General features: G+C 46.5%; 1 pseudogene; it reads left to right on the top strand.

The window, feature by feature from the left end:
* The first annotated feature begins 1,787 nt into the window (after positions 1–1,787).
* The window catches only part of LOC135534200 (nondiscriminating glutamyl-tRNA synthetase EARS2, mitochondrial-like), a 23,697-nt pseudogene continuing 5,144 nt past the window's right edge, over positions 1,788–20,340 (top strand).

Below are 20,340 nucleotides of genomic sequence, written 5' to 3'. Positions count from 1 at the left end.
TGTAGACTAACTATAATTAACCTCTAGGTTTCCTACACCTGGGGGGTACACCATGTAGACTAACTAACTATAATTAACCTCTAGGTTTCCTACACCTGGGGGGGATACACCATGTAGACTAACTATAATTAACCTCTAGGTTTCCTACACCTGGGGGGGGTACACCATGTAGACTAACTATAATTAACCTCTAGGTTTCCTACACCTGGGGGGATACACCATGTAGACTAACTATAATAACCTCTAGGTTTCCTACACCTGGGGGTACACCATGTAGACTAACTAACTATAATTAACCTCTAGGTTTCCTACCCTGGGGGGGGATACACCATGTAGACTAACTATAATTAACCTCTAGGTTTCCTACACCTGGGGGGGGATACACCATGTAGACTAACTAACTATATTAACCTCTAGGTTTCCTACACCTGGGGGGTACACCATGTAGACTAACTATAATTAACCTCTAGGTTTCCTACACCTGGGGGGGATACACCATGTAGACTAACTAACTATAATTAACCTCTAGGTTTCCTACCACCTGGGGGGTACACCATGTAGACTAACTATAATTAACCTCTAGGTGTCCTACACCTGGGGGGCGACACCATGTAGACTAACTATAATTAACCTCTAGGTTTCCTACACCTGGGGGGGGTACACCATGTAGACTAACTATAATTAACCTCTAGGTTTCCTTCCCCTGGGGGGTACACCATGTAGACTAACTATAATTAACCTCTAGGTGTCCTACACCTGGGGGTACACCATGTAGACTAACTATAATTAACCTCTAGGTGTCCTACCCTGGGGGGGGGGGATACACCATGTAGACTAACTATAATAACCTCTAGGTTTCCTACACCTGGGGGGGGGTACACCATGTAGACTAACTAACTATAATTAACCTCTAGGTTTTCTACACCTGGGGGGTACACCATGTAGACTAACTATAATTAACCTCTAGGTTTCCTACCCCTGGGGTGGGTACACCATGTAGACTAACTATAATTAACCTCTAGGTTTCCTACCCCTGGGGGGGGTACACCATGTAGACTAACTATAATTAACCTCTAGGTGTCCTACACCTGGGGGGGGTACACCATGTAGACTAACTATAATTAACCTCTAGGTTTCCTACACCTGGGGGGGGATACACCATGTAGACTAACTATAATAACCTCTAGGTTTCCTCCACCTGGGGGGGATACACCATGTAGACTAACTATAATTAACCTCTAGGTGTCCTCCACCTGGGGGGTACACCATGTAGACTAACTATAATTAACCTCTAGGTTTCCTCCACCTGGGGGGGTACACCATGTAGACTAACTATAATTAACCTCTAGGTTTCCTCCACCTGGGGGGGGATACACCATGTAGACTAACTATAATTAACCTCTAGGTTTCCTACCCCTGGGGGGGTACACCATGTAGACTAACTATAATTAACCTCTAGGTTTCCTACACCTGGGGGTACACCATGTAGACTAACTATAATTAACCTCTAGGTTTCCTACACCTGGGGGGATACACCATGTAGACTAACTAACTATATTAACCTTAGGTTTCCTACACCTGGGGGGATACACCATGTAGACTAACTATAATTAACCTCTAGGTTTCCTACACCTGGGGGGATACACCATGTAGACTAACTATAATTAACCTCTAGGTGTCCTCCACCTGGGGGAATACACCATGTAGACTAACTATAATTAACCTCTAGGTTTCCTACACCTGGGGGGGGGGATACACCATGTAGACTAACTATAATTAACCTCTAGGTTTCCTACACCTGGGGGGGCTTCGTACAGCTCTCTACAACTACATCTACGCTAAGAAGTATGGCGGGAGCTTCATCTGGGAAGACACAGACCAGAGCAGACTGGTGCCGGGAGCTGCTGAGGCTATAGAGGATATGTTGGAGTGGGCTGGTAGGACAGACTTAATAACACACACACATACACACACACACACACACCTAAACACAGACCAGAGCAGACTGGTGCCGGGAGCTGCAGAGGCTATAGAGGATATGTTGGAGTGGGCTGGTAGGACAGACTTAATTACACACACACCTACACACACACACACACACACACCTACACACAGACCAGAGCAGACTGGTGCCGGGAGCTGCAGAGGCTATAGAGGATATGTTGGAGTGGGCTGGTAGGACAGACTTAATAACACACACACACACCCCCCTACACACCTACACACACACCTACACACAGACCAGAGCAGACTGGTGCTGGGAGTGGCTGAATGTAGAGTTTATGCTGGGGTGGTCTGGTAGGGCAGACTGGTGCTGGTAGTGGCTGAATGTAGAGTTCATGCTGGGGTGGTCTGGTAGGGCAGACTGGTGCTGGGAGTGGCTGAATGTAGAGTTCATGCTGGGGTGGTCTGGTAGGGCAGACTGGTGCTGGGAGTGGCTGAATGTAGAGTTCATGCTGGGGTGGTCTGGTAGGGCAGACTGGTGCTGGTAGTGGCTGAATGTAGAGTTCATGCTGGGGTGGTCTGGTAGGGCAGACTGGTGCTGTAAGTGGCTGAATGTAGAGTTCATGCTGGGGTGGTCTGGTAGGACAGACTGGTGCTGGTAGTGGCTGAATGTAGAGTTCATGCTGGGGTGGTCTGGTAGGGCAGACTGGTGCTGTAAGTGGCTGAATGTAGAGTTCATGCTGGGGTGGTCTGGTAGGGCAGACTGATGGCTGAATGTAGAGTTCATGCTGGGGTGGTCTGGTAGGGCAGACTGGTGCTGGGAGTGGCTGAATGTAGAGTTCATGCTGGGGTGGTCTGGTAGGGCAGACTGGTGCTGTAAGTGGCTGAATGTAGAGTTCATGCTGGGGTGGTCTGGTAGGGCAGACTGGTGCTGGTAGTGGCTGAATGTAGAGTTCATGCTGGGGTGGTCTGGTAGGACAGACTGGTGCTGTAAGTGGCTGAATGTAGAGTTCATGCTGGGGTGGTCTGGTAGGACAGACTGGTGCTGGTAGTGGCTGAATGTAGAGTTCATGCTGGGGTGGGCTGGTAGGGCAGACTGATGGCTGAATGTAGAGTTCATGCTGGGGTGGTCTGGTAGGACAGACTGGTGCCTGTAAGTGGCTGAATGTAGAGTTCATGCTGGGGTGGTCTGGTAGGACAGACTGGTGCCTGTAAGTGGCTGAATGTAGAGTTCATGCTGGGGTGGTCTGGTAGGGCAGACTGGTGGCTGAATGTAGAGTTCATGCTGGGGTGGTCTGGTAGGGCAGACTGGTGCTGTAAGTGGCTGAATGTAGAGTTCATGCTGGGGTGGTCTGGTAGGGCAGACTGGTGCTGGTAGTGGCTGAATGTAGAGTTCATGCTGGGGTGGTCTGGTAGGACAGACTGGTGCTGGTAGTGGCTGAATGTAGAGTTCATGCTGGGGTGGTCTGGTAGGACAGACTGGTGCTGGTAGTGGCTGAATGTAGAGTTCATGCTGGGGTGGTCTGGTAGGACAGACTGGTGCTGGTAGTGGCTGAATGTAGAGTTCATGCTGGGGTGGTCTGGTAGGGCAGACTGGTGCTGTAAGTGGCTGAATGTAGAGTTCATGCTGGGGTGGTCTGGTAGGGCAGACTGGTGCTGGTAGTGGCTGAATGTAGAGTTCATGCTGGGGTGGTCTGGTAGGGCAGACTGGTGCTGGTAGTGGCTGAATGTAGAGTTCATGCTGGGGTGGTCTGGTAGGGCAGACTGGTGCTGTAAGTGGCTGAATGTAGAGTTCATGCTGGGGTGGGCTGGTAGGGCAGACTGGTGCTGGTAGTGGCTGAATGTAGAGTTCATGCTGGGGTGGTCTGGTAGGGCAGACTGGTGCTGGTAGTGGCTGAATGTAGAGTTCATGCTGGGGTGGTCTGGTAGGGCAGACTGGTGCTGGTAGTGGCTGAATGTAGAGTTCATGCTGGGGTGGTCTGGTAGGACAGACTGGTGCTGGTAGTGGCTGAATGTAGAGTTCATGCTGGGGTGGTCTGGTAGGGCAGACTGGTGCCTGTAAGTGGCTGAATGTAGAGTTTATGCTGGGGTGGTCTGGTAGGGCAGACTGGTGCCTGTAAGTGGCTGAATGTAGAGTTTATGCTGGGGTGGTCTGGTAGGGCAGACTGGTGCCTGTAAGTGGCTGAATGTAGAGTTCATGCTGGGGTGGTCTGGTAGGGCAGACTGGTGGCTGAATGTAGAGTTCATGCTGGGGTGGTCTGGTAGGGCAGACTGGTGCTGGTAGTGGCTGAATGTAGAGTTCATGCTGGGGTGGTCTGGTAGGGCAGACTGGTGCTGGGAGTGGCTGAATGTAGAGTTCATGCTGGGGTGGTCTGGTAGGAACAGAGACATATTTAGATATTAAGGAGTTTGGCTAACTTTTACAACGGGCGTTAGCCCCCGTGAGCGTTCCAACACATTCCAAGTATTTGGAATCTAATTCAGATTCTAGACATTCAGTTCCACAGCATTGTTTACATTCTAGAACATGCTGTGGACTCCGTCCAGTCATAATTGCATTTTTGCCCGTGTAATAATGGCGGCTAACGTCCTACCCTCCCCAGGTATCCCCCCAGACGAGAGTCCCCGTGGAGGAGGCCAGTACGGTCCCTACCTCCAGTCCCAGAGGCTGTCCCTGTACAGCCAGGCTGCTGACTCCCTGGTCCAGACAGGGAAGGCCTACCACTGCTTCTGCAGCCAGCAGAGGCTGGAATTACTGAAGAGAGAGGCCCTACGCAGCGGACAGACACCGCGGTGAGTTGACTAAACACACACACATACTTTTATTTATTTGATTTAACTTTTATTTAACTCGGCAAGTCAGTTAACAAATTCTTATTTACACTGATGGACTACCACGGCCAAACCCGGACGACGCTGGGCCAATTGTGCGCCCCGCCCTATGGAACTCCCAATCACGGCCGGGTTGTGATACAGCCTGGAATCGAACCAGGGTCTGTAGTGACGCCTCTAGCACTGAGATGCAGGGCCTTCGACCCGCTGCGCCTCCTCGGGAGCACATTCGCGGACATGTTTAAATAGACATACTCGCTCACACGCGGAACTGAACATTCCTCTACGGCAGGTATGACAACCGGTGCAGACACCTCCGCCCAGATCAGCTCGGGGAGAAGCTGGATCAGAAGGTCCCCCATGTGATCAGGTTCCGACTGGAGTCTGGAGGGGAACCCTTCAACGACCTGGTCTTCGGATGGAACCGCACGAGGTGGCCCAGGTAAACCAGCAGATATGTGAGATACATTAACACAAGCTGTACCGGCAAGCAGTGTGACATTTAAAAAATAATAATAATAATTCAGACGCCCCTGAAACAAGTAACCTCGTATTTGCAACAAGTCACGTCGTATTTGCAACAAGTCACCTCATATTTGCAACAAGTCACCTCGTATTTGCAACAAGTCATGTCATATTTGCAACAAGTCACGTCGTATTTGCAACAAGTCACCTCGTATTTGCAACAAGTCACGTCGTATTTGCAACAAGTCACGTCGTATTTGCAACAAGTCACCTCATATTTTGCAACAAGTCACCTCAGATTTGCAACAAGTCACCTCAGATTTGCAACAAGTCACGTCGTATTTGCAACAAGTCACGTCATATTTGCAACAAGTCACGTCATATTTGCAACAAGTAACCTCGTATTTGCAACAAGTAACCTCGTATTTGCAACAAGTAACCTCGTATTTGCAACAAGTCACCTCGTATTTGCAACAAGTAACCTCGTATTTGCAACAAGTAACCTCGTATTTGCAACAAGTAACCTCGTATTTGCAACAAGTCACCTCGTATTTGCAACAAGTCACCTCGTATTTGCAACAAGTAACCTCGTATTTGCAACAAGTAACCTCGTATTTGCAACAAGTAACCTCGTATTTGCAACAAGTAACCTCGTATTTGCAACAAGTAACCTCGTATTTGCAACAAGTAACCTCGTATTTGCAACAAGTCACCTCGTATTTGCAACAAGTCACCTCGTATTTGCAAGTGCTTTTCTTATTTCAAAAGACATATATAATTGAAACTCCGCCTCCCATCCCAGGTTGAAGGAGACCCCGTGTTAATCGGACTGTTCCCCCACCTGGAAAATGTAGTAGATGGATAGAGAACATCTACCCCATCCTCTGCCCAAACGGATATTCAATCTGCTTTTTAATTTTGTGTTTTACCCATCTACCAATAGGTGCCCTTCTTTGCAAGGAATTGGAAAACGTCCCTGGTCTTTGTGGTTGAATCTGTGTTTTGAAATGCACTGAAATACAGATAATTGTATGTGTGGGGTGCAGAGATGAGGTAGTCATTCAAAAAAAAAAAAACGATTAACACTATTATAGCACACAGAGTGAGTCCATGTAACTTATTATGTGATTTGTTAAGGCCCATTTTTACTCCTGAACTTATTTAGTCTCGCCCTAACAAAGAGGCTGAACACTGAACTGACTCAAGACATTTCAGCTTTTCATTTTTCATTCATTTGTAAAGAATTTAGAATAACAGAATTCCTCTTTGACATTATGGGATGTTGTGTGTTGGTCAGTGGCGAACAAAAATATCCATTTTAATTTTGAATTCGGGCTGTAACACAACGAAATGTGTGGGGAAAAAAGTCAAAGGGGGATGAATAGTTTCTGCTCCTGCTCTAGGTTGAAGGAGACCCTGTCGTGTTGAAAGCTGATGGTTTCCCCACCTATCACCTGGCTAACGTAGTAGACGACCACCTGATGAAGGTCAGCCACGTCCTGAGAGGATCCGAGTGGCTCATCTCTACCTCCAAACACCTGCTGCTCTACAGGTACACACACACACACACCTGGCTAACGTAGTAGACGACCACCTGATGAAGGTCAGCCACGTACTGAGAGGATCAGAGTGGCTTATCTCTACCTCCAAACACCTGCTGCTCTACAGGTACACACACACACACACCTGCTGCTCTACAGGTACACACACACACACACCTGGCTAACGTAGTAGACGACCACCTGATGAAGGTCAGCCACGTCCTGAGAGGATCCGAGTGGCTCATCTCTACCTCCAAACACCTGCTGCTCTACACACACACACACACACACACACACACACACACACACACACACACACACACACACACACGGGTGTGATTCCCACCACCCATACAAAAATTTGTAGAATAATACTATTCAGAATAATAGTACATTTTATTCACTCTTTTCAAGATACGCAAGGACACGTCCAGAGCAAAATAGAATAACATAGTAATTATGAGCATGAGAATATCAGAGGCAATGTACTAAAATGAATGTACAAAGTACAAAACGGTAGGTTGCTTTGTGTTATGTTGTTGTTGTTGTTATTCCAGGGCTCTGGGCTGGAAGTCCCTGGTTATGTTGTTGTTGTTATTCCAGGGCTCTGGGCTGGAAGCCCCTGGTTATGTTATTGTTGTTATTCCAGGGCTCTGGGCTGGAAGCCCCTGTTTATGTTATGTTATTGTTGTTATTCCAGGGCTCTGGGCTGGAAGCCCCCTGGTTATGTTATGTTATTGTTGTTATTCCAGGGCTCTGGGCTGGAAGCCCCTGGTTATGTTATTGTTGTTATTCCAGGGCTCTGGGCTGGAAGCCCCTGGTTATGTTATTGTTGTTATTCCAGGGCTCTGGGCTGGAAGCCCCTGGTTATGTTATTGTTGTTGTTATTCCAGGGCTCTGGGCTGGAAGCCCCTGGTTATGTTATTGTTGTTGTCATTCCAGGGCTCTGGGCTGGAAGCCCCTGGTTATGTAATGTTATTGTTGTTATTCCAGGGCTCTGGGCTGGAAGCCCCTGGTTATGTTATTGTTGTTGTTATTCCAGGGCTCTGGGCTGGAAGCCCCCTGGTTATGTTATTGTTGTTATTCCAGGGCTCTGGGCTGGAAGCCCACTGGTTATGTTATTGTTGTTATTTCAGGGCTCTGGGCTGGAAGCCCCTGGTTATGTTATTGTTGTTATTCCAGGGCTCTGGGCTGGAAGCCCCTGGTTATGTTGTTGTTATTCCAGGGCTCTGGGCTGGAAGCCCCTGGTTATGTTGTTGTTATTCCAGGGCTCTGGGCTGGAAGCCCCTGGTTATGTTATTGTTGTTATTCCAGGGCTCTGGGCTGGAAGCCCCTGGTTATGTTATTGTTGTTGTTATTCCAGGGCTCTGGGCTGGAAGCCCCCTGGTTATGTTATTGTTGTTGTCATTCCAGGGCTCTGGGCTGGAAGCCCCTGGTTATGTAATGTTATTGTTGTTATTCCAGGGCTCTGGGCTGGAAGCCCCTGGTTATGTTATTGTTGTTGTTATTCCAGGGCTCTGGGCTGGAAGCCCCCTGGTTATGTTATTGTTGTTATTCCAGGGCTCTGGGCTGGAAGCCCACTGGTTATGTTATTGTTGTTATTTCAGGGCTCTGGGCTGGAAGCCCCTGGTTATGTTATTGTTGTTATTCCAGGGCTCTGGGCTGGAAGCCCCTGGTTATGTTGTTGTTATTCCAGGGCTCTGGGCTGGAAGCCCCTGGTTATGTTGTTGTTATTCCAGGGCTCTGGGCTGGAAGCCCCTGGTTATGTTATTGTTGTTATTCCAGGGCTCTGGGCTGGAAGCCCCTGGTTATGTTATTGTTGTTGTTATTCCAGGGCTCTGGGCTGGAAGCCCCTGGTTATGTTATTGTTGTTGTCATTCCAGGGCTCTGGGCTGGAAGCCCCTGGTTATGTTATTGTTGTTGTCATTCCAGGGCTCTGGGCTGGAAGCCCCTGGTTATGTTATTGTTGTCATTCCAGGGCTCTGGGCTGGAAGCCCCCTGGTTATGTTATTGTTGTTGTCATTCCAGGGCTCTGGGCTGGAAGCCCCTGGTTATGTTATTGTTGTCATTCCAGGGCTCTGGGCTGGAAGCCCCCTGGTTATGTTATTGTTGTCATTCCAGGGCTCTGGGCTGGAAGCCCACTGGTTATGTTATTGTTGTCATTCCAGGGCTCTGGGCTGGAAGCCCCTGGTTATGTTATTGTTGTCATTCCAGGGCTCTGGGCTGGAAGCCCCCTGGTTATGTTATTGTTGTCATTCCAGGGCTCTGGGCTGGAAGCCCCTGGTTATGTTATTGTTGTTATTCCAGGGCTCTGGGCTGGAAGCCCCCTGGTTATGTTATTGTTGTCATTCCAGGGCTCTGGGCTGGAAGCCCCCTGGTTATGTTATTGTTGTCATTCCAGGGCTCTGGGCTGGAAGCCCCCTGGTTATGTTATGTTATTGTTGTTATTCCAGGGCTCTGGGCTGGAAGCCCCCTGGTTATGTTATGTTATTGTTGTCATTCCAGGGCTCTGGGCTGGAAGCCCCCGGTGTTCGGACACCTTCCTCTCCTCCTCAACAGAGATGGCAGTAAGCTCTCTAAGAGACAAGGAGATATCTACATACAGAGTTTCCAGAGGAGTGGGGCCCTACCTGAAGCACTACTGGATATCACCACACACTGTGGATCTGGCTTCAACAGTAAGAGAGGGAGGGGATATCTTTATACAGAGAAGTAGTGCACTAAACAGGGAATAGGAGTCAGATGTAGTGGACTATACAGGGAATAGGAGTCAGATGTAGTGCACTATACAGGGAATAGGAGTCAGATGTAGTGGACTATACAGGAATAGGAGTCAGATGTAGTGGACTATACAGGGAATAGGAGTCAGATGTAGTGGACTATACAGGGAATAGGAGTCAGATGTAGTTTACTAAACAGGGAATAGGAGTCAGAAGTAGTGGACTATACAGGGAATAGGAGTCAGAAGTAGTGGACTATACAGGGAATAGGAGTCAGAAGTAGTGGACTAGAAAGGGAATAGGAGTCGGATGTAGTGGACTAAACAGGGAATAGGAGTCGGATGTAGTGCACTATACAGGGAATAGGGAGTCAGAAGTAGTGCACTATACAGGGAATAGGAGTCAGAAGTAGTGCACTATACAGGGAATAGGAGTCAGAAGTAGTGGACTATACAGGGAATAGGAGTCAGATGTAGTGGACTATACAGGGAATAGGAGTCAGATGTAGTGGACTATACAGGGAATAGGAGTCAGATGTAGTGGACTATACAGGAATAGGAGTCAGATGTAGTGCACTATACAGGAATAGGAGTCAGATGTAGTGCACTATACAGGGATTAGGAGTCAGATGTAGTGCACTATACAGGGAATAGGAGTCAGATGTAGTGCACTAGAAAGGGAATAGGAGTCAGATGTAGTGGACTAAACAGGGAATAGTAGTGGACTAAACAGGGAATAGGAGTCAGATGTAGTGCACTATACAGGGAATAGGAGTCAGATGTAGTGCACTAGAAAGGAATAGGAGTCAGATGTAGTGCACTATACAGGAATAGGAGTCAGATGTAGTGCACTAAACAGGGAATAGGAGTCAGAAGTAGTGCACTATACAGGAATAGGAGTCAGATGTAGTGGACTATAGAGGGAATAGGAGTCAGATGTAGTGGACTATACAGGGAATAGGAGTCAGATGTAGTGCACTAGAAAGGAATAGGAGTCAGATGTAGTGCACTATACAGGGAATAGGAGTCAGATGTAGTGCACTAAACAGGAATAGGAGTCAGAAGTAGTGCACTATACAGGGAATAGGAGTCAGATGTAGTGGACTATAGAGGGAATAGGAGTCAAATGTAGTGCACTATACAGGGAATAGGAGTCAGATGTAGTGCACTAAACAGGGAATAGGAGTCAGATGTAGTGCACTATACAGGGAATAGGAGTCAGATGTAGTGGACTATACAGGGAATAGGAGTCAGATGTAGTGCACTATACAGGGAATAGGAGTCAGAAGTAGTGCACTATACAGGGAATAGGAGTCAGATGTAGTGGACTATACAGGGAATAGGAGTCAGATGTAGTGCACTAGAAAGGGAATAGGAGTCAGAAGTAGTGCACTATACAGGGAATAGGAGTCAGATGTAGTGCACTAAACAGGGAATAGGAGTCAGATGTAGTGGACTATACAGGGAATAGGAGTCAGAAGTAGTGGACTATACAGGGAATAGGAGTCAGATGTAGTGGACTAAACAGGGAATAGGAGTCAGAAGTAGTGGACTATACAGGGAATAGGAGTCAGATGTAGTGGACTATACAGGGAATAGGAGTCAGATGTAGTGGACTAAACAGGGAATAGGAGTCAGAAGTAGTGGACTATACAGGGAATAGGAGTCAGATGTAGTGCACTATACAGGGAATAGGAGTCAGAAGTAGTGGACTATACAGGGAATAGGAGTCAGATGTAGTGGACTATACAGGGAATAGGAGTCAGATGTAGTGCACTAGAAAGGGAATAGGAGTCAGATGTAGTGCACTAGAAAGGGAATAGGAGTCGGATGTAGTGGACTATACAGGGAATAGGAGTCAGATGTAGTGCACTATACAGGGAATAGGAGTCAGATGTAGTGCACTATACAGGGAATAGGAGTCAGATGTAGTGCACTATACAGGGAATAGGAGTCAGATGTAGTGCACTATACAGGGAATAGGAGTCAGATGTAGTGCACTATACAGGGAATAGGAGTCAGATGTAGTGCACTATACAGGGAATAGGAGTCAGATGTAGTGCACTAAACAGGGAATAGGAGTCAGATGTAGTGCACTATACAGGGAATAGGAGTCAGATGTAGTGCACTATACAGGGAATAGGAGTCAGATGTAGTGGACTATACAGGGAATAGGAGTCAGATGTAGTGCACTAAACAGGGAATAGGAGTCAGAAGTAGTGCACTAGAAAGGGAATAGGAGTCAGAAGTAGTGGTAGGGTGCCATTTGAGAAGCATCCTAAATGAATGTCCCCCTGTCATCCTGCAGGTAACCGTGTTGGTCGTAAGATGGAGGAACTGATCGCGGAGTTCAACCCGTCCAAGATCACCACCCACTCTGCCCTGCTAGACCTGGACAGACTACCGGAGTTTAACAAGTACACCACCTGTCTATCTGTCTCTGTGTGTCCATCTCTCCCCTCCCTGCTAGACCTGGACAGACTACCGGAGTTTAACAAGTACACTACCTGTCTGTCTGTCTCTGTGTCCATCTCTCCCTCCCTGCTAGACCTGGACAGACTACCGGAGTTTAACAAGTACACCACCTGTCTGTCTGTCTCTGTGTGTCCATCTCTCCATCTCTCCCTCCCTGCTAGACCTGGACAGACTACCGGAGTTTAACAAGTACACTACCTGTCTGTCTGTCTCTGTGTGTCCATCTCTCCATCTCTCCCCCCCTGCTAGACCTGGAGAGACTACCGGAGTTTAACAAGTACACCACCTGTCTATCTGTCTCTGTGTGTCCATCTCTCCATCTCTCCCCTCCCTGCTAGACCTGGACAGACTACCGGAGTTTAACAAGTACACCACCTGTCTGTCTGTCTCTGTGTCCATCTCTCCATCTCTCCCCTCCCTGCTAGACCTGGACAAACTACCGGAGTTTAACAAGTACACTACCTGTCTGTCTGTCTCTGTGTCCATCTCTCCCCCTCCCTGCTAGACCTGGACAGACTACCGGAGTTTAACAAGTACACTACCTGTCTATCTGTCTCTGTGTGTCCATCTCTCCCCTCCCTCCACGGGTTCTGTAGGCTGGCTGCCGTCAAACCTCAAGGTTGAGTTGAGTTGAAGGGTGGAAGCCATAGTAGGTTTGTCCCTGTTGCTCTGGGGTTCAGCCACCAGCGATTGTAGTCTGAGCACCAGTCTCTTCAGTTGACCTGCCACTCCTGGTCATCGCCATAGAGACTGGGTCTCTGGCGATCTCAACGTTCAGCACGCAGCTGCTTTACGGGCTGAGTTGCTCGTTGGTTGTTTGAAAATAACTTTCAAATTTTACATGACAACATGTGGAGCCTCAAATGTAATTCTAATTATATTACAAAAATCAAAAAAACAACATTTAGCTGTTAGCGAGGCAAGCTGTTGCTTATTTTGATTCTTAAAATCAAGGCCTAAGACGTTTTGTGGTTGGAATTACAGTACGTATTTACTCTGCGAAATGTAGACGAGAGCTTGCAACTTTTCACACTGTCAACACACTGGTTGCTTAGCAACCGGATAGCAACACTTTCAGTGGAGATTAAACAGTGGTAGTTCCAATAGTTGCCTAATCGTTGTGATTGGAGGATAGCTGCGAGGGTTATCGAACCAGGATCAACTCCTCTGTTCTCCTCAAACTCATTAATGATAGAATCTCTGGCACATGGTGTGGAGTACAGGGAGTGGAACGTTAGCTAAGAGACTGTTACCCTGGCAACAGGTATGTGCTGTTGCACTGTGTATTTCTGCCTGTATATTGTGTCTGCTGACCTGCCCCCATTCAGTCATGATAAATGACTCCAATAATCACCTTGTCATGATAATTGACTCCAATAATCACCTTGTCGTGATAAATGACTCCAATAATCGCCTAGTCATGATAAATGACTCCAATAATCGCCTAGTCATGATAAATGACTCAATAATCGCCTAGTCGTGATAAATGACTCCAATAATCGTCGAGTCGTGATAAATGACTCCAATAATCGCCGAGTTGTGATAAATGACTCCAATAATCGCCGAGTTGTGATAAATGACTCCAATAATCGCCTAGTCATGATAAATGACTCCAATAATCGCCTAGTCATGATAAATGACTCCAATAATCGCCTGGTCATGATAAATGACTCCAATAATCGCCTGGTCATGATAAATGACTCCAATAATCGCCTAGTCATGATAAATGACTCCAATAATCGCCTAGTCATGATAAATGACTCCAATAATCGCCTAGTCATGATAAATGACTCCAATAATCGCCTAGTCATGATAAATGACTCCAATAATCGCCGAGTCATGATCTTCAGTTTAGAATGCAGTTTGATTAATCAGATGGAGAGAAGGTGTGACCCCAATCAGACCCCTGGGTCCTGACTGGCATCGCCCACCCCTGGTGTAGCACATAATGGTCTAGGATCAGCTTTCTCAATTCTTCTCCTAACCACCCTCATCTTAACAACTCACTCTAGACCAGTCCTTAGTAATCTCAGTAGTAATCCTCTCTGGGTTCTCCCAGGATCCACCTGCAGCAGCGTATCGATGACGCGGCGCAACGCGATTGGCTGGTGAGGGATCTGCAGGTGCGGATCCAGGAAGTGTACGGGACACAGGTCCAGGATCAGGATGTTCTGCAACCAGATTACATCACACGGGTTCTACACCTGCGCAAGGTAACTAGGACCTCATCACAGGGGTTCTACACCTGCGCAAGGTAACTATGACCTCATCACAGGGTTCTACACCTGCGTGCAAGGTAACTATGACCTCATCACACGGGTTCTACACCTGCGCAAGGTAACTATGACCTCATCACACGGGTTCTACACCTGCGCAAGGTAACTATGACCTCATCACAGGGGTTCTACACCTGCGTGCAAGGTAACTATGACCTCATCACAGGGGTTCTACACCTGCGTGCAAGGTAACTATGACCTCATCACACGGGTTCTACACCTGCGCAAGGTAACTATGACCTCATCACAGGGTTCTACACCTGCGCAAGGTAACTATGACCTCATCACAGGGGTTCTACAGCTGCGTGCAAGGTAACTATGACCTCATCACACGGGTTCTACACCTGCGCAAGGTAACTATGACCTCATCACACGGGTTCTACACCTGCGCAAGGTAACTATGACCTCATCACAGGGGTTCTACACCTGCGCAAGGTAACTATGACCTCATCACACGGGTTCTACACCTGCGCAAGGTAACTATGACCTCATCACACGGGTTCTACACCTGCGTGCAAGGTAACTATGACCTCATCACACGGGTTCTACACCTGCGCAAGGTAACTATGACCTCATCACAGGGTTCTACACCTGCGCAAGGTAACTATGACCTCATCACACGGGTTCTACACCTGCGCAAGGTAACTATGACCTCATCACAGGGGTTCTACACCTGCGCAAGGTAACTATGACCTCATCACAGGGGTTCTACACCTGCGCAAGGTAACTATGACCTCATCACAGGGGTTCTACTCCTGCGTGCAAGGTGACTGGGTGTAACCAAGGTAACGGGGCATCAGCTGTTGTGTCGGTCTTCGCACCAGCTGAAAAACAATCCCTTCAACCCTCTGGCCTTCCGACTTTCCCAGTTTGAGAATATCACAGCCCAGTGCAGAATGTGGAGCCTGTCTTTCTGGAGGTCACCATCTCTCTCTCTCTCTCTCTTTCCATCTCACTCACATATCTTCTCTCTGTCTGAGCTGGTAGCTCCAGAGTATTCTTACCTTTGGGTTCAACCCTTCTCCTGTCTCTGTCTGCCTCTCTCTCAGGGTCATATCTCTGCTGTGTCTGACCTGGTGTCCTCAGAGTATTCCTACCTTTGGGTTCCACCATCCTCCTCTGTCTAATTCTCTCTCCTTTTCTCTCTCTGTCTCTCTCTCAGGGTCATATCTCCTCTGTGTCTGACCTGGTGTCCTCAGAGTATTCCTACCTTTGGGTTCGACCTTCTTTCTCTGACCAACAGATGACAGCGCTCAGCTCAGAGACACAACACATCGCTACTCTGGTCATACGGTACGTCCCGTAACTACTACAGACTAACAGGACTACTCTGGTTCGTACCATAACTACTACAGACTAACAGGACTACTCTGGTTCGTACCATAACTACTACAGACTAACAGGACTACTCTGGTTCATACCATAACTACTACAGACTAACAGGACTACTCTGGTTCATACCATAACTACTACAGACTAACAGGACGACTCTGGTTCATACCATAACTACTACAGACTAACAGGACTACTCTGGTTCATACCATAACTACTACAGACTAACAGGACTACTCTGGTTCATACCATAACTACTACAGACTAACGGGACTACTCTGGTTCATACCATAACTACTACAGACTAACAGGACGACTCTGGTCATCTGGTTCATACCATAACTACTACAGACTAACAGGACTACTCTGGTCATCTGGTTCATACCATAACTACTACAGACTAACAGGACGACTCTGGTTCATACCATAACTACTACAGACTAACAGGACGACTCTGGTTCATACCATAACTACTACAGACTAACAGGACTACTCTGGTTCATACCATAACTACTACAGACTAACAGGACTACTCTGGTTCATACCATAACTACTACAGACTAACAGGACGACTCTGGTCATCTGGTTCATACCATAACTACTACAGACTAACAGGACGACTCTGGTTCGTACCATAACTACTACAGACTAACAGGACGACTCTGGTTCATACCATAACTACTACAGACTAACAGGACGACTCTGGTTCATACCATAACTACTACAGACTAACAGGACAACTCTGGTTCATACCATAACTACTACAGACTAACAGGACTACTCTGGTTCATACCATAACTACTACAGACTAACAGGACTACTCTGGTCATCTGGTTCATACCATAACTACTACAGACTAACAGGACTACTCTGGTTCATACCATAACTACTACAGACTAACAGGACTACTCTGGTCATCTGGTTCATACCATAACTACTACAGACTAACAGGACTACTCTGGTTCATACCATAACTACTACAGACTAACAGGACTACTCTGGTCATCTGGTTCTGTACCATAACTACTACAGACTAACAGGACGGCTCTGGTTCATACCATAACTACTACAGACTAACAGGGCTACTCTGGTTCATACCATAACTACTACAGACTAACAGGACGACTCTGGTTCATACCATAACTACTACAGACTAACAGGACGACTCTGGTCATCTGGTTCATACCATAACTACTACAGACTAACAGGACGACTCTGGTTCATACCATAACTACTACAGACTAACAGGACGACTCTGGTTCATACCATAACTACTACAGACTAACAGGGCGACTCTGGTCATCTGGTTCATACCATAACTACTACAGACTAACAGGACGACTCTGGTTCATACCATAACTACTACAGACTAACAGGACGACTCTGGTTCATACCATAACTACTACAGACTAACAGGACTACTCTGGTCATCTGGTTCATACCATAACTACTACAGACTAACAGGACGACTCTGGTTCATACCATAACTACTACAGACTAACAGGACTACTCTGGTCATCTGGTTAGTACCATAACTACTACAGACTAACAGGACGACTCTGGTTCATACCATAACTACTACAGACTAACAGGACGACTCTGGTTCATACCATAACTACTACAGACTAACAGGACTACTCTGGTTCATACCATAACTACTACAGACTAACAGGACAACTCTGGTTCATACCATAACTACTACAGACTAACAGGACAACTCTGGTTCAAACCATAACTACTACAGACTAACAGGACTACTCTGGTTCATACCATAACTACTACAGACTGACAGGACGACTCTGGTTCATACCATAACTACTACAGACTAACAGGACTACTCTGGTCATCTGGTTCATACCATAACTACTACAGACTAACAGGACTACTCTGGTTCATACCATAACTACTACAGACTAACAGGACGACTCTGGTTCATACCATAACTACTACAGACTAACAGGACTACTCTGGTTCATACCATAACTACTACAGACTAACAGGACGACTCTGGTTCATACCATAACTACTACAGACTAACAGGACGACTCTGGTTCGTACCATAACTTCTACAGACTAACAGGACGACTCTGGTTCATACCATAACTACTACAGACTAACAGGACTACTCTGGTTCATACCATAACTACTACAGACTAACAGGACGACTCTGGTTCATACCATAACTACTACAGACTAACAGGACGACTCTGGTTCATACCATAACTACTACAGACTGACAGGACGACTCTGGTTCATACCATAACTACTACAGACTAACTGGACTACTCTGGTTCATACCATAACTACTACAGACTAACTGGACTACTCTGGTTCATACCATAACTACTACAGACTAACAGGACTACTCTGGTTCATACCATAACTACTACAGACTAACAGGACGACTCTGGTTCATACCATAACTACTACAGACTAACAGGACGACTCTGGTCATCTGGTTCATACCATAACTACTACAGACTAACAGGACGACTCTGGTCATCTGGTTCATACCATAACTACTACAGACTAACAGGACTACTCTGGTTCATACCATAACTACTACAGACTAACAGGACTACTCTGGTTCATACCATAACTACTACAGACTAACAGGACTACTCTGGTTCATACCATAACTACTACAGACTAACAGGACGACTCTGGTTCGTACCATAACTACTACAGACTAATAGGACGACTCTGGTCATCTGGTTCATACCATAACTACTACAGACTAACAGGACTACTCTGGTTCATACCATAACTACTATAGACTAACAGGACGACTCTGGTTCATACCATAACTACTACAGACTGACAGGACTACTCTGGTTCATACCATAACTACTACAGACTAACAGGACTACTCTGGTTCATACCATAACCACTACAGACTAACAGGACGACTCTGGTTCATACCATAACTACTACAGACTAACAGGACTACTCTGGTTCATACCATAACTACTACAGACTAACAGGACTACTCTGGTTCATACCATAACTACTACAGACTAACAGGACTACTCTGGTTCATACCATAACTACTACAGACTAACGGGACAACTCTGGTTCATACCATAACTACTACAGACTAACAGGACTACTCTGGTTCATACCATAACTACTACAGACTAACAGGACTACTCTGGTTCATACCATAACTACTACAGACTAACAGGACTACTCTGGTTCATACCATAACTACTACAGACTGACAGCACTACTCTGGTTCATACCATAACTACTACAGACTAACAGGACGACTCTGGTCATCTGGTTCATACCATAACTACTACAGACTAACAGGACTACTCTGGTTCATACCATAACTACTACAGACTGACAGCACTACTCTGGTTCATACCATAACTACTACAGACTAACAGGACGACTCTGGTCATCTGGTTCATACCATAACTACTACAGACTAACAGGACGACTCTGGTTCATACCATAACTACTACAGACTAACAGCACTACTCTGGTTCATACCATAACTACTACAGACTAACAGGACGACTCTGGTCATCTGGTTCGTACCATAACTACTACAGACTAACAGGACGACTCTGGTCATCTGGTTCATACCATAACTACTACAGACTAACAGGACTACTCTGGTTCATACCATAACTACTACAGACTAACAGGACTACTCTGGTTCATACCATAACTACTACAGACTAACAGGACTACTCTGGTTCGTACCATAACTACTACAGACTAACAGGACGACTCTGGTTCATACCATAACTACTACAGACTAACAGGACTACTCTGGTTCATACCATAACTACTACAGACTAACAGGACTACTCTGGTCATCTGGTTCATACCATAACTACTACAGACTAACAGGACTACTCTGGTTCATACCATAACTACTACAGACTAACAGGACTACTCTGGTCATCTGGTTCGTACCATAACTACTACAGACTAACAGGACGACTCTGGTTCATACCATAACTACTACAGACTAACAGGACTACTCTGGTCATCTGGTTCATACCATAACTACTACAGACTAACAGGACTACTCTGGTTCGTACCATAACTACTACAGACTAACAGGACTACTCTGGTCATCTGGTTCATACCATAACTACTACAGACTAACAGGACGACTCTGGTTCATACCATAACTACTACAGACTAACAGGACTACTCTGGTTCATACCATAACTACTACAGACTAACAGGACTACTCTGGTCATCTGGTTCATACCATAACTACTACAGACTAACAGGACGACTCTGGTTCATACCATAACTACTACAGACTAACAGGACGACTCTGGTTCATACCATAACTACTACAGACTAACATGACTACTCTGGTCATCTGGTTCATACCATAACTACTACAGACTGACAGGACTACTCTGGTTCATACCATAACTACTACAGACTAACAGGACGACTCTGGTTCATACCATAACTACTACAGACTAACAGGACGACTCTGGTTCATACCATAACTACTACAGACTAACAGGACGACTCTGGTCATCTGGTTCATACCATAACTACTACAGACTAACAGGACTACTCTGGTCATCTGGTTCATACCATAACTACTACAGACTAACAGGACTACTCTGGTTCGTACCATAACTACTACAGACTAACAGGACGACTCTGGTTCATACCATAACTACTACAGACTAACAGGACTACTCTGGTTCATACCATAACTACTACAGACTGACAGGACTACTCTGGTTCATACCATAACTACTACAGACTA

This window comes from Oncorhynchus masou, unplaced genomic scaffold (assembly GCF_036934945.1).
Source record: "Oncorhynchus masou masou isolate Uvic2021 unplaced genomic scaffold, UVic_Omas_1.1 unplaced_scaffold_3123, whole genome shotgun sequence".
Lineage (NCBI taxonomy): Eukaryota > Metazoa > Chordata > Actinopteri > Salmoniformes > Salmonidae > Oncorhynchus > Oncorhynchus masou.
This window is presented reverse-complemented; position numbering and strand designations above follow the sequence as displayed.